General features: G+C 39.4%; 1 protein-coding gene across 2 annotated transcripts in view; it reads right to left on the bottom strand.

The window, feature by feature from the left end:
* The window catches only part of TRIM2 (tripartite motif containing 2), a 118,158-nt gene extending 97,530 nt beyond the window's left edge, over window positions 1-20,628 (bottom strand). The window contains exon 1 of one of the 2 annotated variants that reach the window (XM_052777504.1): window positions 20,425-20,628. The gene's annotated coding sequence lies outside the window, so the exon portion shown is untranslated. The remainder of the gene's footprint in view (window positions 1-20,424) is intronic. The other variant, XM_052777539.1, reaches the window with a different exon arrangement.
* Between the last annotated feature and the right edge of the window lie 709 nt (window positions 20,629-21,337).

Genomic DNA, 21,337 nt, shown 5'->3' with positions numbered 1-21,337 from the left:
TAACTTAGCTACTGCGAAATGCTAAGAACTTAAACTCTCTCCATGAACTTGGTATCCTCATCTGGGCTGCAGGAAAATGCCCAACTCCAGCTGGGATTCAAACATACCCATTCTCTTGAGTTAACTTCCCTTTCTCACAGAAGCTGACTGGGGAAGAGAAGAGAGGCAATTACGGTACTAAAGAGATGACAGATTGGGGCTCAAATCTACTAGCAGCCAGGTGAAAGTTTAACCACCATTCCCTTATTTAATCATATCTTTTTAGGTTATTCTAAGGTAGGAATCCTCCTGAAGCTGCTATCCTGATATTACTAAATAATGAAGGGAGTAAGGCAGAGAACAAAGACCACTGTGTAGCCTAGCAGTCAGGCTGTTGTTTAAGGCACTAACCTTGAAAGTCCAATTGCTGCTTCAGTAATTGGCTGTTCATTAGGAGTAGAATCAGGTTTCTGTCCCCCTGATGGCAGCAGCTATTTTGTTGGGGTTCAACGGGTGTTTTCTGAGCTCTGTGCCAGATTAACCGCTTCAGAAAGGACAGGCACAGAGTATCTTCCGTGATGGTCCTGATGTGTCTAGGTATGAGGGAGATGCCCAGTTGCTCAGCCCTTGCTGCTGTTTAGCATCTCCAGACACCTGGGTTACGTGGCAGGTTTTGAAGACCTACACTTCTGCCTGAAGTGTTTAAGGTGGCCATTAGGTACTTAAGACCATGTCTGCAATGTGGGAGCAGGGCCACCTGAGCTGGCAGGGATCTGCATACTGACTCACAAACCAGAAATGCTGGAGAGTTCAGCGCAGAAACACACAATCTGGCTGTGTGCATTGTCACTAATAAGCCATAGTGCTGTGCACAAGGCTGAACTCCACTGTGACTTTTCCAGATTGAGGGTTCCTGAACTCTAGTCTACCCCAGAGAGTAGGCAGGCCCTACATCTGGCCTCAGTCCCTGCACGGATCTTGCCTGAGTTCAGCCAAGGAAATAGTCATTATGGGGATTAAAACTAATCTGATTTCATCTAGCCTAGAACACACAGGAAACAGATCAAAGGTGGATTTCTGCCTGGGTTTCTCATGGATTTCTATTTCAGTCAATGCTTCCAACTGCAGGCCTGCCTATTTCTTTCCTTGTTTTAGAAGCAGAAACCATTGCCAAGGCTCTGGCAGCCAGGCCAGAAAACAGTGACAAATAGTGTAAGCTGATCTGGCAGGCTTCATTAAGGGCAGATTAAACAGTGACAGTCCCAAAGGTTTTTGTGATATGATTGCATGACATGGCCAATGAACTAGTTACTCCCTAGGGTGAGAAGCAGAGATGATGTTCAACTGCCTGGAGAGTGGAACATAGACTGCTCTGTGAAATTACATGTTATGACAATGTAAGATGCAAAGCACCATCTCTAAACAAGGTGCTTCACCTCAAATAAACCCTGTGAATAGCTAAATACAAGTCTGTCTATTCCTAATAGGGCTGAGTGATGTAGAAAAAGAATCAAGATACCTGCAAAAGGCCAAAGTAGGAACTCAACAGTCCATCCTAGTCAGGATATCTTGCCTTTTTTCCTATGCAAAGTCCATAGTTCTCATCATTTAAGATTGTTTTTTCAAGAAATATTTGAGAATGGTCCCCTGTTTACTCAGTCAAGTAGTGTTATATCAGAATGTCAAGAACTCTGCAAGTTGTCTGTGCTTGTGGCAAGATTGTCTTGGACCTAAAATAGCCTCCTAGTTCTACTATCTACTTGTAACCTGATGATTCTCCTTGCTCTACAGGGTGGTGGATCTGTAAGTTTTGAATCACAAAGACTGCATGATAACATTTCCCTTTTCAAACCAAAATACTCCAAATGCTTCCAGATTTTCTTTTGCATCACCAGACCAAATAAATTGATCTTACCTGGAATGTTGCCACTTAATATAGTGTTACTTGATTCTTTCTGTACCCATTCTATCCAAATAAAATACATAACAAATCAAATGCTTTTAAACTTAAATAAATAAAAAAAAGCCCCATAACATCAAAGGAAGAATGTTAGCTAGCAATTTTGATGTCATTTGTAGATGCAGAATGGACAGAGTAGAAAGAAGCTGTACTGGGTCTATACAGCTACAGCACAGGAGGCTGCATTAAGATAATGACAAATAGAAGATTAAAATTTGTCATTGACCATCCGAAATTATAGAGTTCTAGCAGCATAGAAGTGAAAGGTGAAAGCCTCATCTGTGCCTCACTACTTTATCCAGAAAGGCAGGAAATTCAGACACATAACCATTAACATTATAATTGAAAAGTGGGAAACAATTCTGCAAGCTTCCATAGAACAGAAGGTTTCTAATTCAGGCACAAAATTATCCGAGTTTCCATATTTCTCTAAGGTCTGGATTGTATCTATTGACATCAGTTTGGAAGAGAAAAAAAGTGCTGTTGAATTTGTCTCATGCCCAGAGAGCACTGCATCCAAGAGGCATAGCACAGCTTCTTAGCTCTCTCGTGGATTTAGAGTCACATGGAAGATCTTTCTTCAATGCTGCAGGTTCTGCCTTTAACAGCCATTAGTGACTTCAACCACATCTGGACATGTTTTAATGAGGTTATATCTAGCAAAAGCCTCTTGAACACAGTACATGCAGTGTCCTGTTTGCAGGGGTCTACCCTGCCTTTATTATTAAAGAAAACTGTTTGGTTTGCTTACAGTTACTACAGGACAGGAGGTAAGATATGGCAGGTGGAACTGAGGTATACACATGGGAAGATATATTTGTAAGGGAATTCAAACATAGTTTTATTTGGAAAACAAATGAGCAGCTGGTGGCACAATTTGGTCCTTGCTTTGTCCACTTTCCCTATTCTTCCTGCATTTTAGTACCTCGACACCATCACCATAACCAGCATTCATGACTTCTCCATTTAGCCCACTTAGGCCAGGGAGCTCAAAAAAGAATAAGAAATAATTACCTTTAGCTCTCCTGCTTCATCAAGTCAGTGTGGAGACACCTTGTCGCCTGCTGTGACACCATTTGTGCCCTAGAAGTTCTGAACTGAAATGAACATCTCCAGACTCCACTGATATCCAGAGGGAACTTTCTGCAAACAGCACTACTTACTTGGAATGTCTTTATGTTTGTTAAATACAAGGAAACAAGTTAAAACACACAAACCAAAATTATCCACCAGGAGAATTATATTCCAATGTGACTAACACATTCAGCTAGTTAGACCTCTTTATGGCTTTACCTCCAATTTAGAATGAATTGAGTAACTTTCTGGGCATGTGGGGGTTCCAAGTGGAATGGAAATGATGAAAGCACTTATTCAAAACACTCATTAGCAATCTTTTCCAGCACTCCAGTCCAAATCAGCTATTTGAGTGGATTACTTATAATTTAGGAACCACACACTATGCCATGCATGAAAAAATGAATTCCCAGAGACAACCAGAATGCTGCAGAAATCACTGTGAATTAAGATGAAGATTGTTGGAAGAGGATGGAAAGAACTGCAATGATGTATGTTAGCAGTATCTTTTCTCTCCTTCAGAATTTGCGGAAGTCCTTTTCCATACACAGAGAGTTCCTTGATTTTTAGAAGTTAGAGGGCTCTGGCTTGGTAGGAAGGAATCAAAGGTGTGAGTTTGCTCGTACCATCATTTTCCCTAGATAATACAGAGATTTATTTAGACATATCTCAGATAATCCCAGTGCCTGGAACTAATCTTTTGACTCTAGGAGTTGCAAACTTCCTCCTGCTCCCAGGCTGAGCCTGAAATCAGGGAATAGAAAGTAAACCCTTGGTTTTGCAGCATAATGCTCTCATATCCACTCCAGAAACAGGCTTCTGCATTGACCTGCACAGCTTTTTTGGCAATATATCTCATCGTGCCCTTCAATCTGAAGCCAGAGAATTGAAAAATACCACTACTTGTTTTGCCTTCTCCAAATACAGTCCTGCTGCAGTAGAGAACATCCATAAGGGAAACCTTGGTAGAAAAACGTGATAAATGTGTGGCTTTCAACCGCACCTTGGTTCCTGAAAGGAAGAAAATTTGCATAAAGTCCTGTGCTCAGTGTTTTCTTTTGGCTACTTCTATGCTGAGCCTGAAGGCTCTTCACTGACTCCATAGGGTGCCTAATTCTGGTGCCTAGGCTTAACCTGTTAGGACTAAGCACAAATTTTACAGGCACTGCAGTGCAGAACTGGCATTCTTGAAGTAGATATTGGAAATCTAAAAGCAGAGCACTTGTATTACAGGATCTCAACTTATTAGTCTTATTTCTAAGCACATTCACAGTAGTATCTCAGTGTGTACAGAGGTACTTGCTATATTATTCAAGGATACATATGTTTCATCACAATCTTTGCCCACACTGCATGCAGCCATGTTCCTGCTTTCTCAGCTCAGACGCAGTATCATATGCATCTAAATATTTCTGTGCTAGTAATATTAGATCCTACATGATTCTACTTCGCTGAAGAACATCACGTATCCCTTGTGTAAAATAAGTTTTCCAGGTTCTGCTACAATCAGCAGTATGCCCAAGCAAACAACCACTCTAACAGGATTCATTACAGACAAAATGGGATTGAAATCCCATTGTTGACTAGTGAAAAAGCAGATAAATAGTTCCTTTTCTTTAGCATCTTATTTGCTTTGTATTCCTAGAAAATAAAATGTGGTGTGGAGAGCCCACATTTCTCATGGAACAGTCTGTATTAAATCTCTGTTTGGGCAGTTAGTGCATGCTGACTTCTCCCCTTTTTAAATTAAGGAAACTCTAGTACTCTTCTCCACAGAATAACCATTTTCTAGCTATGAACTATTTGCACCTCACTATAAAATACTTTGAGATTAACATTAGACTAATCAATAGTTAGACCTAATTAAACTTGCTGCTTTAATTACATCAGTTGTTGCTTTTAGAGACTTTATTGAAGACATCAGAGATGGCGAGAAGAACATTTTCATTTCATGCTCTCCCAACCCCCCAAGCTTCATTAAGCCCTTCACTGCAGATGTCCATCCTGGCACCAGCTCACTTGATAGCTGCGCTAGAGCCAATTAAACCTGGGCATCATGGCCACATTCAGAATTACTGACTACCAGAGAAGATCACAGTCCTAACCACTGCCTGACAAACAACGGGTTGTTGTGATCTCATCTACAGATTCTCACCCTTCTTTTGTTGCCGTACCCCTTCCTATAAATGCAAACAATGGATGTGCAGCTATTGCTCTGTGTTGCTGGGCCGCTTGGAATAGAAATTGTACTACCATCTTTTGACTGTAAGGAGAACTACACCTTTAGAGAATCTCCCTTCTGTATTAAGTCACTGAAGGAAGTAATCTTCAATTCAGTGAATGAAACATAAAAATCCATTTAAATATGGAGACACAAGATGAACAGTGTAGTCTATGAGCTGAATACTTTACAAAAAGCAATTTGATTTGAACATACCCATAAGAAGGCCCATAATTTTGGACAATCACAGTATATCCAAGAAAAAAACATCAACAGTCTTAAATGTGTCAGCCACAGTGCATCTACAGCTATTTCACATGTCATAGTAAACTGTTTGGAAGCAGCTCCACCATTACAGCTCCATGTTTCCTCTGGCACTTCCAGTCTGCATGACTACAATGGTGCTTAGTTCCTGGGCAGATCAGTACAGATTGGAGTTTGTATTAATTACAGACTCTTTGATTTTCAATAAGTAGTTTATATCTAGATCAATTCAGAAGTGATGGACAGTACCACTTTCTGAAATGTACAGTGATCTATACAAAATTATTTCAGTTCCTAGGGAGAAGGTGTCATACAGAATTATAGTTAACTGTCCTTATTGGAAGTCTTAGCACCAAGGATTCCTCCACTTCTATGCCTAGACAAAGTTCTTCTGAAACAAGTCAGAAACACATTGGAGAAGCTCATAACAGAGATCTTCAGAGGCTGGTTATCCTACACTGTGCTCATACACAAAATTGTGATATTTTAAAACCATGCTAAAACACAATACTGACATTTTTAGGCAATTGTAGATGAATCTCATGTATTCATAAAAGGCAAATTCTAAAGCACTGCAAATAGGCAAATATATTTAAAAACCAAAGTGACATGTAAAAATGTACACTGTCCATTTGACATTAAGAAAGTTTTGGGAATAGAGTGTTTAATAACATTCCTCTGCATACCAACAAAGGTTCTGCTGGATATCTAACAACAGAAACACTTGTTTAATGCCCTGTGATCTTGCAACAGCATTTTTGCCAATCCCTGAAAAGAAACCACTGGCATTTTGGGTGTGCATTATGGCATGTGTGGTTTAGTAGTGCTTTACCACTTTATAAATTCAGGGCAAAATCTTGGTTTCAGTGAAGTCAATGGGATATTTGCTACAGGCCTCACTGGAGTTGGGCTTTCATCCACAATATTTAAGAAGTGGGTCTACAGTCTGAAGAGGCACAAAGGAGAAAGTAAAAAAGGTTTTTTTCCATTGCAAACAAAGAAAGTTACAATAAGCATTAATGGGTAAAATCCGAGCTTTTCATAAGACTCTTTTCCCTATCAGTTATGCTGTGCTGTACACAGTTTTTAAGCAGCTCTCAATTAATTTATCTATGTATATATGCAAAGAAATTGGAAAATAGTACACGTATATACACAGGCTAAAGTTAAGACAGGTGTTATTTTTCATCATCTTCTCTCATTAGCATAGTTCCACTAATGTTCAGTCCCTCTGGTGTAGCTGAAATTACATATAGTAATGTATTACAGAGTAGAGCTATTAATTCAAAGAAATCTTTTTGTTCTCACATGTAACGTTATTAAGTGGAGCTATTACAAAGTAGTGGTCAAGGGTCTTCACAGTCACATTTCATTTTGACCTCTGATCTACATCCTCTCTGTAATAGACCATCACATACCACAGTACTACAGCAGCTAACTCCTTCACAATGGAAAATCAGTGCACAGACTTAACTTTTATACCTGCTGGATAGACAGAACACTTTGCTGCTGAATAGTTCAACAAAATCACATTTTATCAAAAAAAAATTGAACTTGTATATTCCATACTCTTCAGCAGCAACGAAAGCAATCCTCTCCTGCCCCCCAACTCCCTTAAATTATGTAGAATCTACTTTTATCCTGGGTATGTTTAAATAGAGCAAGAAAAACAATTTTTCTGTCACTGGTAACAATGTTTCTGTAGTTGTACAGAGCACCTAAAAAGTTGATTGCAACAATAAATCCCTTCCATCCCTTTTTGTCTGCTGGTTCAGAAAATAACTTGTCATTGTACCTCTCAAGGCCTGGGAACCCTTGATCTCAAATCCACTGTCTCACCAAAGACACTGGTTATTGGCATGATGAGCCTCAAGAATTGGTAATGTACCTAACTTCTGATCTCTTTTACATGCCTATACCCTGTATTAGTGTTGGTTTATAAGGATATGGCTTTGTCAAGAGCTATGTACTGAGGTTTGAGCATCATCAATCAGCTGAAAGAACGTTTATCTCGCAACGAGCTAATGATTTTTTTGTAGTACAGTGAAGCAACAAGCCTGTATGCCATCTGGAAAGGAGATGACTCTGTCTAGCTAACACCTGAAATACATGAGCATTTCCACAGTATGGTGAACCATCACTTGTCCTGTATGAGAATATTCAAACTGACCTCTAAGAAAGTGACGAATTACAGGAAAAGATGAAGAGAAAGAGAGGGAATGCTTGAATCTGAACAAAATTCCAAGAAAAGTTTGCCAGTTATCATGTACAAGTAACCCCTAAAAAGAGGGTTTTTTCAGTGACATTTAAATTCAAAGCAGTGGGTTTTGTCCAAGAACTGGATCCCAGCCATAAAGCACCAAAGTATTCTGACTGCTTGTTAGCTGAAGATGAGCTAAAATACAGGTAGAAGTAAAGATTTGCTTCTATTTTTTTTGGCCTGCCTCTGCACCTTCTAATTTTGCTGTCTATATTTGGCTTATGCAAATAAATTATCTTCCCACTCTTAACTTATGGGGGATTTTAGGTTAGCTGGCAATAAATAAGACATTCTGCTATGCTGGGTGTGGACAATCATTAAGACATGGGTATTGGACCCATTTTCAAGGTGCCAGTACCCCACCACAAGTGGGGGTACAAAATTATACAAAATAAAAAAAAGTGAGGAGGACCTCCTTTCTCTAAGCTGTTCTGCCTAGCTGGGAAGCTGGCAGTGCAGAGTGTCACTGTAAAGGAAATGTCATCCCCACTGATTAACATCGTTTGGAGATAACCCAGCATTCAAGAGACCTATGGGGAGAATGCCAGGACCTTGGTTATCACCCAGACCTCTTCAATGATTCATGTCATAGTACCCCATTTGGGCCAGGCAGCACTGGGCAAGAACCTGATACGTACATATATATTCCCAAACTGCATCAGAAATGTTTTGAACATCCCGTGGTATTGAATGTTCCTGTTCCTTATCCAGCAATGACAAGAGAGACTTCTCCCTCTGAAAAAGTAGTCATCAACCACAAGTTCAATGTATGACAAGACTGCAATGTAGGCAGCAATTTCCCATGCTTCCCCTCTTTAGGGGGCATTATTAGCTTGCTTATCATCACTGTTCTTTCCCAAGATTATCAATACAACACGAACATCCAGACAAATGGGAAAAAAAAGGTTTGAAAGGTTATGTATTATGGGGTTCATGGGCTATAGTTATGTATGTACTCTGTATCATGTTTGATTAAAGAAGTCTTTTCTAACAATTTTGGACTTTCCATTTACAGTACTCAACAGAAATAATTGTGGTGACATTCCAAATGTTCAGAATATGGATTCCTTCCTATTTCATTAGGAACTCCGAATTAGACCCCTACTGAAAAGACCAATCCAAACAAAATAAAAACCATTTGCATAGAAAACTGATCCACAAAATGGCAGCATTAACTGCATGGGCAATGCAATATTTCATGATTTTTCATTTTCACAGAAACAATTTCCATGTGCTCAATTACCAGCTACAAGTGAATTCTGAGATTTCTCTGCATGCCACAGCATGAAACTGATGATCTACATGTGATCCTAAATGCCTGGCAGGTCTATGTTCTGATACACCTTTGTCTCTCACCCCATTTTTCTTCAAAAACTCAGGCTTCTTTTTGAAATGTGCCCACTTTATGCATATGTTTTCAAGCTTTTATTCTATACCAAAAATACCTGGAAAACAAGATGACAGACAGCACAGGAAAAAAAAGCTACGGAGTTATTTAAAAAAGTGGGGTTGGCAGCATATTCTGGAAAATGCCAAGGGTTTGTGGAATAAATTCCATTTGGCAAGTTTAGAGATAAAAGAATCCAGCTGCTTTCAAACACCAAATGCACCACTAAAAAGTCTCTAAAATTGCAGAAACATCTTAAATCAACAAAACATATCATCCTCCCACACAAAACAACAGCAACAAAAGAACCACAAAACATTCCTATTTAGATAGACTTCAATGCTAGCTGAAGTATGTCTGTTCCAGGCAGTTTGTCAAAGACTACGCTTATATACAACAAAGGGCATAGGGTTGAGGGATTTTATGCTTCAGGCTATTGCAAAGCTAGGCAAAGAGATGAAAGCAGTCATGCTGCTGAGGGACCTAGGAAAAGGAACCAGGCTGAGCCATATGATGATTGGAATCTTTTGCAAAAGCGTTTCTATCCACTTGATTAGAGTCTTTCAATGGCTGTATTGCTGAACAGGAGTTATTGGTTTAGGGCTTGATTCAATGTTCACTGAAGTCAGTTGTGACTTTCTACTACATTTAAAAGGTCTTTGGATCAGATGTTAAAACACTAAACCCCATCTATTTATGTATCCTTTCCTCCAAGTTTAGGTACAACCTGTTCAACTCCTTCATGACATGTAGAGCATGTAAAACACACTTCTAGCAAAACTGGAACTTGGAAGTACCTAAGACAGGGGCTAGCTCCTTCACTGTACTAGCAGAAAATACTCATAGAGGAGTCTGCAGAAATGGCAAGTATACTGCCCTTTTAGTTCTAAAGAGAATCTGTATTTTCAGGCTGTTGTTCCTTGTCATTGTTCCTTTAACAGAACAGCTCCTTGCAAAATAGGTTGGCCCTACTGAAATGTGAACAGATTTTATTTCATTTTTAAATGAACCATTTCACAGATCTAGGTTTGAAGTCAGTCACATTAGCACAAGTGAGGGTAAGGTAGCTTCCAGTAAATGAAGGCAAATGAGCCACTGGAAGCTACTGACAGAATACTATCCTGGGACAACAGCCTGGGTGTCCAAAAGCCAGCAAAGAGTCCTTATGAAGAGAGTCCTCTTTGTAGGTAACTAACACTCAAAGGTAACAATTTCATTAACTAAGAAGCAAAATGAATAAACATTCTATTGAAAGTTCCTTTCATCTCTCCTTATCTCCTGATAATACTACAGTATCAGTTATGAAGAGCTTTGAAACTCACATTTCAAGCTAGTAATTTCCAAATAGTCTTTAAAAAGACAAACGAAATCTAAGCAAAAGCAGTTCAGTAACTTTGCAGTATGAAAAATAAACTTTTCCATTTCTAAACACACACACACAAAGAATGTAAAAAAACCTTGTGCTGAAATGGCTGGAGATAGAAGGCACAAATTTGGCAGGCAAGATGACTAAGTAAGAAGAAATGCCTTCACATTTTCCAATTAAAATGGGATTTGCTTTGACTGATCTGCTGCAAATCAGTCTTTTTGCCCTTTATCAAGTGTTTTCCCTCAGCTTGAAAGGAAGCAGCTAAGGAACATCATGCTGTGCTTGTGTACAATTAACTTAGCCAAGCAATGAAACATTCAGAGAAGAAACAGAACAGCCCTGTCTGTGATATGTAGATTTTTCTATTGTGCTTACATAGTGCTGAACATCCAGTATGGTAAAAGCACCATAGCTCCCAAAATCTGTGTATTTATTATATCCTATTTATGTATCACCTCCACAGTCTCTGTAAAATACCTGAATGACTTACAAAAGCCATAACATCACAGAAAGTTGTTTTCTATTCAGTAATCAATACAGGCACTAGGGCTTCAATCCACAGAGGGATGCCTACATGTCCCTATGGATCAAGCTGTTTATAATTATGGTAAGAATCACCTCATTACAGATGGTCTGTGTAATTTCTTACACATCACCCTAGCCCTATGATTTCAGATGTCTGAAGAGCTCCAAAGTAGTCTATTACAGATTTCATCTTATACCTCCTCCTGCACATGACATGTCTTTTTCCAATAGTATACTTGGCCTTTAATTTGCCAGCAACTGCTTTGTTAGAAAAAAAAGTCTTGCTTTTATCACTTTGTCATATCCCATTGCTGAAACAACATTACACTGATTCAACATCAAACTGACATGAAGCACCTGGTTTTAACCATACTGAAGTAGCTTTCATGTTTTTACCCGTAGATTTCTTTAGGTAATAATGAGCTTTACTTTTAATGCTTCAGTCTTTATAGTGCTGGACATTTGTATGCAAATGGACAAGTTGCACAGCAGCAGAAAATGAGACTTTGTGTTTTTTTGATGTTGGTTGGACTGAATCTTCTCAGCATGTCTATATAAGGTTGAGTAAAAACAGGCATTATCTTTATATCAGATACATCCCCTACAGGCAGACTATTTTCTACAGTTCCAGGAATTTATCTTCTTTGAGATTTTAAATGCCAGTGTTGGAGCTGGCTGAACAGTATTTGCCAGCTGACACTGATTTTGATCTTCTCTAATTCACAATCATTCACAAATATTTCTCACTGTTGAGGAACACATTTTGTCCCTGTACGGTTTTGCCAAATGGTTTGATGGCCCATTTTGCAGATGCTGGTTGCTCATGAACATACCAGCTATTGACTATTTGAGTTATGTGTGTGCTTTTCATCCATTGCCTTTTTTGCTGAGCGGGTGGCTGAAACTTTCATAGAAAATAATTGATAGCAAACAACAGAGAATGTATTTCCATGACTAATCTTTTGGGATTTGCAAACATCTCCATGATTGTTCCACCATTGTATAAATATTAAAGACTGGCAAATAGCAGAGTCACCACAGTCTTCAAGAATGTTGAATTAAAATTATTTAATTGTTGTTATATTTACAAGAGTTCCCTTTTCCTCTATCTTGCCAACTTTAACCACTATTTTCCATAGCAACAGTGGCTAAAAAGACAGCAGCAGATCCATGCTAATGGCCTGCAGGAAAATTACTGATAAACAGGCTTTTCTTCCACCTTCAGCTAATATGCAATCTGGAGGCTGCACCCATACTCCCTTCAGATGGGGGGATCATAATCCACATCTTTAGGTATCTGCAGTTTGGCCTACTGCAAATGTCCAGATTCCTGTTGCTTGCCTTCCGAGCAAGCTATGAGAGCACATTAGCACATTAACTTCAGTACTGTGGAGCTCCTGCTGGCTTCCCACCTAGTGAAACTACACACATTTTAAGCTCTTGTTCCTAATCTAAAAGGAACCTTTAATTATTAGGACCTGGCTATATGGAAACCATTTAAATTTTTTTGCAGCATTCCACTGCCATAACAATAGGCCTTGCAGATACTGAAACTATCCGAAGCTTCTCAGGAAGAACTGTCAGGAGCTCAGGGCTGAGCATTTTTAGCTGACATACTTGAGCTACGAAACATAATATCAGGAAGGACTGGCATGCATTTAAATATACAAAGGAAGATGTTTATGACACACCTCTCCTCATATTGAAAGCTTTTCTGTAGCGCTGAGTGCAGAATACACAATAATCTCACAGAAGGACAATGGAAACTCTAAATACACACCAGAATAAATAGCAGAGGATGGTCTCAAAAAGGAGGGCACAGACAGGACTTGAATGCAAAGTGCATCAGGTATCTGGCACAGCTGATCTAGCTCAATCTGTCAAGGGTCTCTAGACCTCCAAAGCATTGAGGGTGAACCTGATTTATCAGAACTAGAGAGAAATGACAGCACAGGATGGTCAGGGGTACAAATTCTCATTTATGTCAACATAAAATGGAGCTTGCTACTGTTACTCCAGCTCAAGAGCTGCAGCTGCATGCTCCCAGTCCAGTCAGATATGTATAAAAAGGCGTGTGAGTAGTCCCCTTACTTACAATGTCTTGGTCTATGCCATTCACAGCAGGATGAGTGCCTGGCTACCGCAAAGCTTTGGGTAAGGTTACTGATCATGGGCCTCCATGAGTGTGCGTCAAAGGTGCTTTTAGTAGTAGGAGTCTGACAGCATGAACATTTGCTACTATCAGGCTCAAGACAAAGCACCTATTCAGAGACTTTCATTCATCCATTTTAAAAGGGTTTACAAGGATATCTGATAAGAATTGGCTGTGCTTCACTACTGAGGGCAACTGAGGCACTACAGAAATAGATTTCCCCCCCCCCCCCAAAAATGGCTTCTTCTTTGAGTGCCCTAATATTTTTGTTCCAGGGTTAACCTATTGAAAAGACTGAGTATTAGAGTTAGTGGTATTCCCCTGAACAATCCTGCCATCACAGCAGGCATTTAGCATTTCTGAAAATGTTACCAAAGCCTGAAGATTAACACTTCAAGCTAAATACCCAGATCTGAAGAACACTTTTGAATACCTAGTCCTATGTCTCTAAGACCAAAGTCACACAGAACATCAGTGGTAGAGTCAAACTCTGTAACTCTCAAAGATGTTTCTCCTTCAGAGCAAGTGTAAATATGAGTAACTGAAACAAGCTATACCACATGGCTTGTTTGTTCAACAAAAGTAGCAATAATAATTTGTATGTGGAAAAGTTCTCAATAGAAAGGCATATGTTGGCATGACAATACATTAAAGAGCTATTGTGTAGAAATACAACAAGAAAAATACACAGGGGGATTATTATGAGGACAGTACTCCAGAGTCTCATCAAATGTGGTTTGTTAGAAATAGGAACAAATAACACTTTCTCTAACTTGGTTGAACTTGCAGCAATGACCCTTAAAGCTAGTAATAAAATTTTCCAAAGACCTGAAACAAATAAAAGTTGCTTTTGTTGTACTCCTCTCTTTTTAACTTTTCAGGAATATTTTAGGCCCAGAAAATTTACCAATTTCAACTGATGGGTTTTATTTTGCCTGCATTCTTTGTCACCCTGTATATATATTCTTTCAATCACCTAATAACATCTGTTTTGTTCTCTGATACTTTTGTTTTCTTTTCTTCATCTAGGTTTCAAAACCAAAAATTTATAAACAAGGTAAGAGGGCACAGGGTGATGGTTTTCTACTTTCAAGAACAGGGATAAATGTTTTGACTGGGGATACAAGAATTAACACATACTGAGAAGATAAAGAACTCAGAATAACAGCTGAAGTTCTCCACTGGCACATATGTAAGCTGCTTTGCATATATCAGATGCATTACAGAGTTTGGGATAAGATACTCTAAGAAAAGTTACTTTAAAAAGGTAAAACACATACACACCACTTACTATATTTATGAAGGACTAGACTGGAACTTTACCCCTTTTACTTGAAACAATATTAAGTTATATTCCAAGTCTTGTTCTGAACAGATATTTTTAGAATCAATTATGCTAAGAGGTTTGAGCTACCTGAAGATTAATCTTTTGGTCTCAAAGAAAACTTAGCTGAATAAAGCAACTCCTCTTCTACAAGAAATGTCATTCTTCAGCTAAAGACAGAGGAAACCATTTCCAAAAACGTCCTTTCTATGACCTTCACTGTGCTGGAGGATAAGATGATCATCTGACTGTATTCTTGCTCCTGCCAGCAAAAATTAGACTGCCTAGATTATGTTTTCTACTTAAAGTGAAAGAAGGCTTTCAGGAGCTCAGGCTTCCCTCAGTAGTCAGCCCTGCTAAAATGGGGTGTTCTCTTTTGGCACATACATTTCCTAGCAGTAGCCAGGACTAGTGAGACACAAAGCTCTGTCAGCGGGTGGAAAAGCAGAAGCAAGTACATAGAACATTAGATGTGTTGATTAGTGCATTTTTATAAATGTTGACACCGTTCTCACATCTATGAAGTTCAATCCTGACACATCTGCACTACAGTCCTGCATCTGACTGCCATTGATGTACACAGGAAAGAAGAGTAATGGCAGCAGCATAGGTTTCAGCTCTCAAACATTACTCAGACACGTGCAGGCCACACTGAGGCTTGTGCTTCTTCAACCACAGTGTGACAATAACTACATTCAGCCTGCCTTAAGCCATCTGGGGCATCTCACCTCTGTGTCACGCTGCAGGCATACCCATACTGAGGAAGCTAGACCTGCTAAAAATTTAAGTCCTTAGATGGCAGGCTTTCTGGGTCATTCACCATATCATCCAGTGGTGGTAATGAAAATGTGAGACCTTCTGCAGAAAAGGCTATTAAAAAATTACAGTACTTTAAACTTCTCAGTGATTTTTCTACCCAGGAAAAGAAAATGTAAGTATTTTAGCATAATACCTGATCAACCAACTTTCAATAGAATAAGACTTAAAATTAACTCTAAATGTGTGTAGTTTGTATTCTATTTGAAAACCTTTTTCCTTCTTCCAAAGAGCTTCATTTCCCTCGTTGCCAGGGCTTGTGTTTCGCCTTAGGCTTGTCATAATACTCAATGCTTTACAGTTTTGCATTTTTCTCCTCCAGGGGCATTCTTCTGTCAGCTCAGCAAGACCTTTTTCTTTATATATTCTCTTTTTTCCTCTCTCTTTTTCCTCTCAGGCCCTCACTTTTCTATGCTCATATTTACTACATATAACCATGTTTTACATTTCCTCACTATTAATTTCCTAGGGTTTCTTTAATCCCATCTACCCCATTTTGTAAGGAATACGTCCATATTGCTTACTTCTCTCCCTCAGGCATCCTTCCTCATCTCCATGCAGTTGTCAAGTTGTTCCCTCTCTTTTTTTCTTTCGGTCTTTTTCCCCTTCAGCCTTATATCACCTTCCTCTGCTCCTATCACTATCAAACCAATAAATTGTTTCTGGAGTCTACAGGCTGTGGACAGCTGGGCAGTACCCATTTCTTTGAAGTTAGCATCCATTCAGGAAAAGGGATATCACTGTCCTTCCCTGGTGAGAACTGACTCATATTAAAGCCCAAGAATTGCTGTCTCACAGCTGTTTGAGACCAAGGAGATGCCACTGTGGATGCAACCTGCTCTTAGGAGATTTAAGAAATTGGGAATTACAACATTTCATCAATACTAATCCTGTACTTATCTTTAGAACAACTGCAGTTAAAAATTTCCATTCTGATGGATGTAACTTGGGTGACTACAAATTTTATTTGCTTCAAAAGCCTAACCTCAGCCCTGTGAGGAGTCATTGGCTATGGCAGCATGTCCTGGTTTCAGCTGGGAGAGAGTTAATTGTCTTCTTAGTAGCTGGTACAGTGCTATGTTTTTTGAGTTAGGTATGAGAAGAATGTTGATAACACTGATGTTTTCAGTTGTTGCTAAGTAACGTTTAGTCTAAAGTCAAGGATTTTTCAGCTTCTGATGCCCAGCCAGCAAGAAAGCTGGAGGGACACAAGCAGCTGGGAGGGGACACAGCCAGGGCAGCTGACCCAAAGTGGCCAACAGGGTATTCCATACCATGTGACATCATGTCTAGTATATAAACTGGGGGGAGTGGGGGCAGGGGAATCGCCACTCGGGGACTAACTGGGCATCGATCAGCAGGTGGTGAGCAATTGCATTGTGCATCACTTGTATATTCTAATCCTTTTATTATTACTATTGTCATTTTATTAGTGTTATCATTATCAGTTTCTTCTTTTCTGTTCTATTAAACTGTTGTTATCTCAACCCACGAGTTTTATTTGTTTTCCCAATTTTCTCCCCCATCCCACTGGGGCAGGGGGGGAAGTGAGTGAGTGGCTGCATGGTGCTTAGTTGCTGACTGGGGTTAAACCACAACACAGCATGACAGCAGTCATATCCAGACTAGCTTCTAAACAGGAGAGGGAGCAGCAGGTGTAAAATCCAGTAGGTCTCTCACTTGGCAGAGCAAAGCTGTCAGGTCACGACTCGTAACAGATGAAGGAGAAAAACTGGAAAACCAGCTTCTGCAGATAGAGCTAACTTAAATATTATTGGAATATAAGATATCCATTAGTCCCAGAGAATTTCAAGAACTAGAAGGTGCCATAAATAAACTGTAACTACTAACCCCAATGACAGGCATACATATGTTTTCCTCTACCCATGTTTATCCAAACAAATCAGCACACAAGCACACATTAGATGGGAAATTCTCTCAAGAGCATGGAAGGAGGTTTACAATCTCTGACTTCCCAGGCCAGGGCAGGTGCAAAGGGCAGAGTCACCATTAGGTGGGAGCTCCTGGTCTCAGCTTGTCTGGGTAGGAGAGGAAAAGGAGATACTATCAAGCAGAGGCAGCACAGCTCTTCAGACAACAGTAGCCGCTAGGAGAGGCAGTTTTAAAAAGACAGTTCAGGAGCTGGTTGTGATCTTAGCATTTGGTCCTAATGAGCTGGACTGAACTTTCTCCAGCACAGTTGTGCTTAAAGCTGTTTTTCTGGACCAAGGCTGCTGTCCTGGTCTAATTATTGTAATAATTCCACATTCCCCTGCCTTGTGTAATTAACTTGGGTTTGTGGTTTTGCAGAGAAGACTGCTATTAAAACAAAATCAAGCTGGTTAGTGGTAGCAGTAGTGTTTGTATTACTGCAGCACCTCTAAAACCTAGTCATGGCTCAGGATTCTAGTGTCCTGAGGCTGTGCTGAGGAGGATAAAGAAACATAATGGAGTACACACTATACATCACAAGATGGAAGCACTGCATCTTTCTCCAGCTTGGCAATATGGCTTAGCATTTCACATTTGGTTCTTTGTGGACACATGATCTCCTGTTGCCCACTGAATACTAGCCACAATGCTGAAATATTACTCATCATCTAATCGGATACGATGCCACCTTCCTCAGGGCAGGGCCTGCTGCAGGGAGAGGGGATGACTATTGTAGGTACTCACATGGTTCCCTATCAGAGCAATACTGAAGCAGCTCACTGTCCCCTACGTACTCATCACTGCGATGCCCCTGTGTAGAGAGGTAGCCTAGGTCTTGAGGGACCTTATTGACAAAGCACCTTGCCCAAGGTGATGATACAAAAAAAAAAAAAAAAAAAAAAAAATCTGCGGCAAAGCAAGAACTGAATTCAGGTTTTCCTGGTGGCCGCGGGGCTTAGAGTCTACTATTCTCTGAACAACCTTTCCTTACATCACACTAGGTTTGCAAGCCATATTAAAACCTAAGATGCAAATATTTACACAGCACATCTGATTTCTTCCTTTTTAAAAAGACAAGTGTAAGGTAGTGGTACACTACCAAAAAAATTTTGTGATTTCCCTTTTGTTTTAAAATAAGCGAAGAAGTTTTAAGGTTTTGGGGAAAAAAAAAAAAAAAATTCAAAGGCCCTGAACACTACAGGGTTCCATAGCTTTAGAGAAGAACTGAAAACTATCAATGTTTACATTACATTTACACAATGTTTACAAGGTCTTCAGGCCTTTCTATTTTCTTAATTGTGTTTCATCTAAAATAGTTACAACATTTCTCAAGTAGCTGCTATATAATTGTATTTGCACTTGCACTGCTTTTCTTCCACATTTTTTATATAGCGAGCAAAATTTTATTAACCATATTTGAGGAGAAGGTAAAACCCAAAGAAGGTGAAACTTCACGCTGCAAGCCACCCGAGGCTGCAAGAAAGCAACCCAGCATTACAGAAACATCATGTGGGCCCTCCGGTTCCTGTGCCATGCTTTTTGCTTGGCATGACAGCAGTGGGGACAATGTGCATGGTCTGCTGAGAGACGAATAGTCACAGCTAGGCAGCAAGTATATCAGTGAACACAGCAAGAAGCAAAGTTTTAAGCAGCCAGAAAAATGTAGTTTGAAAACCAAAAAGGGAAGAGGTGGTTTGAAAGCCACTGAAGTACTCCATTCACAATGATGACCCATAACCTGAATTTTCGATTAAATTAAAAGTATCTGTTCTTTTACATTTAGACAGAAGTGGTCTGCAAGCTGATACTGTCCACAGAGGAATAAGTATTAGGTGAGGGTGGAGGACTAAAAGGTGGTGAGTTGGCCCATTCAGGTCTTCATTTAAGGGAGTACTTGGTACAAACCAAAGTTTGGTTTCAGTCTGGCTGCCTCCCAGATTTTGGTTTTTACATTTTTGCTCTCCCTACACATAGTTTTTCCATTCAACTCAATTTTTTCCTCTTCCTTTTCAATTCTACACTCAAATATTTATATATATTTATTTATATATATATCTAACCTCTCTTCTTTGTCCAGTTGCACTGGTCTTTGCTCTCTTACTTTGGCCCCACCCACACTCCCCCCTCCATCACTTCTGTTTGCAGTCTCTAGAAAAGAAACATTATAAACTAAAATTTTGGTGAAGACTTCATTCTATGATTCAAGGAAATAATAGTTCTGAATGAAACAGTCTGATGCCTTAGAGTCAGACACAGTGAGCCCTGATCTGAATGCTAGCCCATTTATTTATCTAACAGTTCACTCCAAAAGATAACCATGCTGATCATACCAGAAAGTACATCTCTGCAAACATACTGTGGTTGCATATTTACTGGGAAGCACTTGAAAAAGTTACTTGCACAATCATGCATCATTGGTTATGTGTTCAAGATAAAGTTTAAACACTGTTTATACCTTTCAGTTTATATCCTTTCATCTTTGTCTGCATACTAAGAAGATTTAAAATCTCCAGACCATCCTTTAAATCTAATAACAGATTAGCAAAAAAATTATAAGGCTGTAAGAAAATTATTTAATAGATACAGTAACATGAATCCTCCATGCAGTAAAACATAATGAAACAATAAGAATATAAATTACTATTCAAAATATTTTAGTATATATATATATATCTCTCTCTCTCTTGTAGGTTTCTAACCCAATTATTTTTAAAACATCTGCTCCTTAAAAATGAAACACATAACTTAAGTGTAATCTTACTTTTTGTATGTTTTCTGCATATAAAATACTCCTGTGTTTTTGTAAATGAATCCCAGTGATAACGAACCAATGCCATGAAAACAAACACAAAGTAGTTATCTAAGGAGCCCTTGCTGAGCCAAGCCATTTCACTGGTGAACACTGCAAAACCAAGGAAAGTGTTATAATATTTTATAAGCCCAACATCCAACTTTAAGCAACTGTCCTTTGAAACTGCAGACAAGGAGAGCTCACAGACCATGAATTCTCTCATCGATTTATGACCCGTCTCTGGTGCTGTTTCTCTGCTTTCAGACCAAGAGGAGCAGGCAGTTTTACAGACCCCATTCAGCTGCAGACAAGAGGTAAATAAGCTCATCTGCTCCGTTAACAAGAACGAACAAACTTGTTAAGTACCTACCTTCTCCTCATTTTCTTGGTTCCAGCTCCGCCACAGTCTTCAGCCTTGCAAAACTCCCCCAGCCTGTGTGACCCTGCAACAGACTCTTGAGTGATTCATTGTGGCAAACTTCCTTCTGTTCAGCTTCAATTTATGTGGCCAGACTGGCTGAGGTGGAAAAAAAAACAAAACAAAGGGAAAAATAAAAAGTGAAGGCATTGACAGGAGAAATTAAAACCATCTTAAGAAACAGTGGATCTGGTTAAGGCACACTGTTCTTTCACCATGTCAGAGAGTTAGTTTACTGACTATTGACTTTGGCTGTAGGTCACTAGGGTGCTAATGCCAGGCAAGGCAAAAGGCATCTTGTCCTTTGATAGGATTTAAGGGTAATCTTCTGGAGAAAGAGTGAGAACAGTTATTAGCATTTGGGGGTGTGATTGCTAATCCAGCAATGATGCATGACTGATTTATTAACTGTTTCACTTGCAGAAAAAAATGGAAGAAGGTTCTGCCAAGAATCTGCCATTCTTTGATGGAGACCACAATGTCCAAATCCCTTTCTTAGAGCAAAGCCGTGGTAAATGCTGAGCCTGTGTGTGTCACAATGAGGGATTAATTCTGTCTTAATGCATAATCCTATATGCTCACAGAGGAGAGAGTACTGCAGAGAATTTTAAAAAAGCATGCAGAAATATAACGTGTGTTATAGATATTTATAGACAAAGAGGAAGAAATATTTCTGCATGCATTTTCCCCTGTTTATCAACACCATCAGTAGCTAAACTAGGTCACATGTCAAAAGAAGCCAGCCATTAGTGCTTCCCCTACTTCTTCCCCTCCACCACCAAATCTTAATTCCACGTGTGGCATTGCCACAAAAGCAGCCAAACTGTATGTTGCAGTTTACTCTTCAACAGGACTATGGGGCCTT

The sequence above is a fragment of the Harpia harpyja genome, chromosome 2 (genome assembly GCF_026419915.1).
Source record: "Harpia harpyja isolate bHarHar1 chromosome 2, bHarHar1 primary haplotype, whole genome shotgun sequence".
Classification (NCBI taxonomy): Eukaryota; Metazoa; Chordata; class Aves; order Accipitriformes; family Accipitridae; genus Harpia; species Harpia harpyja.
Note: the sequence above shows the minus strand (reverse complement) of the source record. Positions and strands in the feature narration are given on the sequence as shown.